The sequence below is a fragment of the Lycium barbarum genome, chromosome 9, assembly GCF_019175385.1.
Source record: "Lycium barbarum isolate Lr01 chromosome 9, ASM1917538v2, whole genome shotgun sequence".
NCBI lineage: Eukaryota > Viridiplantae > Streptophyta > Magnoliopsida > Solanales > Solanaceae > Lycium > Lycium barbarum.
This window is the reverse complement of record NC_083345.1, coordinates 110,319,689-110,323,353: the sequence shown is the minus strand read 5'-3', so window position 1 is coordinate 110,323,353 and position 3,665 is coordinate 110,319,689. Positions and strand designations below refer to the sequence as shown.

The window sequence follows — 3,665 nt, the reverse complement described above, 5'->3', positions numbered from 1 at the left end:
GGAATACACGCTTTGTTAAGCTCTTTTTAACTAATATGAACATTCAAGGTAAACAATAGATTGTAGACCTCCCTCATGATTCCACTTATGGTTATGAATTCAATGCTCAAATTTGGGATTATTTGTATCATGATGCAGACAACCAGATGCAATTACTGAGTCATCTGATGATGAGTTCCGCAGGTTCCCTGCTACCAGCCTTGGCCATCGGGTCTATGATGACTTTAATGACAACTACGACTTAATCCATTAAGAAACAAATATCTTGACAAAATGGTGGACATAGCTACCAGGACCTGTGTTAGCAGGAAGTAGAAGCTCCCCAATAGAATAGTTGAGATGTGCCAAAGGCACAAGCAAGTCAGACACAACCGTTATATAAACGTTTACGGCCTCTGGACATTATCTTTATTAAGAGAGCACGATGCTTTAAGATCTTCGAAAAAATTAATGTATTTGAAGTAAGAGTAGTTCAATTTCGCTGGATTTTGATCTTCAAAGTTGAAGGTCCGTCAGAACAACTTCTCTTACAATATTAATATTGTCATATTGAGTGATGGACCTCTGAAATAGGAAGACTTACATTTTTACGTTGATTCTTCCAATAAGAGTTCCAGTAACTTTGGTTGTGCATCACTCTTTAAATTTAATCAGTGAATATATCAGAAGAACTATTCATAATCCAATTACCAAAAAGAGCTGCAACTTCAAAAATTAGGCTAATACTAGAAACAGAACCACTAGATCTTTTCAAAAACCAATCTAATCATTAGGGTACTTCACATCTTTAATATGTTGAGAAATTCTACTACTCAAGTCTTTGTCGATGCTAATGTTATAGCATAGCCGCAGGTCAAGTGATACAAGATGAGGACAACCATCAAGAATAGCTCGGAGGCCTTCATTTCTCAAACTGTTCCCACCGAGTTGAAGGTGGTGCAAAGCAGGCAGATTTTTAGCAATAGCTAAAGCCTCATCAGTTCTTCCATCAGAGTAATAACCTCCCATATAAAATGAGCAATTCATTGCAATCAACTTCAACCTTGGGCAATAGCGTCCAAGAGCTTCAATGTTTTCTTTCGTCATATGATTGTAGCTCACAAATAGCTCTTCCAGCAACGGCAGCTTTTGAACTACTTCAACAAAGACTTTACATTCCAATTTCAAGGTCCACTGCTTTTGAGTCTGGGTGATCTGGTGAACAAAAGTAGATATGAATTAATGGCAGACTGAAGCAAGATTACAAAGACACATATTCCAATACAGATGATTAGGCTAGTATACTAAAGGATTTAACAATTTGCAACCTTACTTCATCAATTGAAAAAAAAAAAAAAAAGGCAAGAAAATATGCTGCCTCTGCATACACTAACAGTGAAAAAGAAGTCTATTTGGGTGTTTCACTATTTTATTTTTGTTAGAGGACTAACAAGAAGAGGAAAACACACACACTGATTCTTTGATTTAAATACAGGTTTTTGCCAAGATAGAAGAATTATCTCTATAGTTACAATTAAATTGGATAACTGTGGTAGGAGATACTAGCTAGTCGATCGTATTAGTTAGAAAATTCCACTCCGTATATATAGAAAGTTGTTCCAGCTATTCTCCCTATACACTCACACAGTGACAGTGCAAGCCCAAATTAAGGAAGCCAGAAATCACCTCTCCGCTACATAAGCAAGCAACTCGTCCGTGGCGTAGAACTCCAATCTGATATCGACAAGTTCACCTTGGCTGCAATCAGCCGCGTGGCGGCACATCTCTACCAAGAAGTGCCACTTGTCGAAGTGGATGTACTCACTCCGTTTGGAGTGAATGACATGCCACATGGAAGTGGACACGCGACAGTCAATGACACGCCACATGGAAGGGTCCTTGCACACTCGCCTCCACGTAGTGCACACGTTCTGTGCCCTCAGCAGTATCTCTATAGCACCCAGCTTATGTAATATGTAGGCCCATAATTCTACTGGTAGTTCCAACCACGGTGGCGAATTTGCCGTCGCTTGATGAGAAAAGGACCAAAATCATACATTATGTTTGGGTTTGGATCAAAATCATACATATTCTTTCACATGGAGTACTAATAGTACATTATGTTTGCATAAGTGGTGCACTTTTAGTCAAACTCTCAAATAAATTTAACTAAAAAGAACAAAAATGCCCCTGAACTTTTAGAAAAGGTATAAAAATACCTTTTATTTATCTATTTTGCTAAAACTACCCCTCAATTCAACTTTTTGGCTCATTTATTCCCCTTGACTAACGGACAACACTAATTTTTTTTTTTAAAAAAAAAATAAATTGCACATGACATTTTATTACTGAAAAATTAATTTATTCTTTTAAAAAGAAATCTGAAAAATCGTTATTTGTAGAATAAGGAAAAATAATTTTTCAACATCCGTTTCTTTAAAAAACAAATGTAGTAAGCCTTATATATATATATATATATATATATATATAACAGAATTGGATTTTCATTAAAACATGTGGAATTTTTTTAAGTTTGGAAAACTTTTTTTTAACGGGTGGAAACCCCATTGTTTTTTTAGAAAATTCAATTTTTAAATCTGAAAAACTGATTGTTTTTTTAAGTAAAATGTGCAAAACTAATACTCCATAATTTTCTTCTACATTTAAAAAAAGATAGTTTTCTGTTTTTTTTTTAAACACAGTTTTTCCATAAAAAATTTAATTTTTTCAGATTTTTATAAAAATTCAATTTTTCACATTTTGAAAAGAAAAAAAATTAGTGTTGTCCGTTAGTCAAGGTTTTACTCGTTAAAAAAAAGTTTTCCAAATTTAAAAAAATTCCAAGGTTTCAGATTTCTTTTTAAAAGAATAAATCAATTTTTCAGTAATAAAATGTCATGTGCAATTTAATTTTTTTAAAAAAAAAAAATTAGTGTTGTCCGTTAGTCAAGGGGAATAAATGAGCCAAAAAGTTGAATTGAGGGGTAGTTTTAGCAAAATAGATAAATAAAGAGTATTTTTATACCTTTTCTAAAAGTTCAGGAGCATTTTTGTTCTTTTCCGTTAAATTTATTTGGGAGTTTGACTAAAAGTGCACCACTTATGCAAACATAATGTACTATTAGTGCTCCATGTGAAAGAATATGTATGATTTTGATCCAAACCCAAACATAATGTATGATTTTGGTCCTTTTCTCTCGCTTGATTCTTGTTTCTACCTTTTCCGTTCCTATTCATTGGAGTAGAACTTTTGTTGAAAGTGAAGAAGGATATGAGATGAAGCTATATTAATAGTAATCTATGTTCCTTGGGTTCATCAACTCTTAATTCCTTCTCCTGTTTCCATAACAAAAAAGATAGAGACGTTTTAGTTCCTCTAGAAAATACTTACTCCGTTCACTTTTGCTTGTTTACTTTGAACTTTTCACGCTATTTAAAAATAATAATAAATGAAGCGCATAATTTACCAATTTACCCATATTAATTGGTGTATATTTTTATTGGATTTGCAAAAATAATTTGAAGTGAGTATTTAATACTATGGGTAAAACAGGAAGAAAAAAGTTATCTTATCTTGATATGCGAAAATTGACAAGTAAAAATGAAAATCTATTTTTGGAAGAGTGGAAGTATAATGAGCATTATAAAACTACCAATGCACATAATTACTACCTCTGTCTCAAATT

At 33.2% G+C, this 3,665-nt stretch overlaps 1 pseudogene; it reads right to left on the bottom strand.

Moving 5' to 3' along the window:
• Positions 1–468: 468 nt before the first annotated feature.
• Positions 469–3,458, bottom strand: LOC132612155 (putative F-box/LRR-repeat protein 23; annotated as a pseudogene).
• Positions 3,459–3,665: the final 207 nt, after the last annotated feature.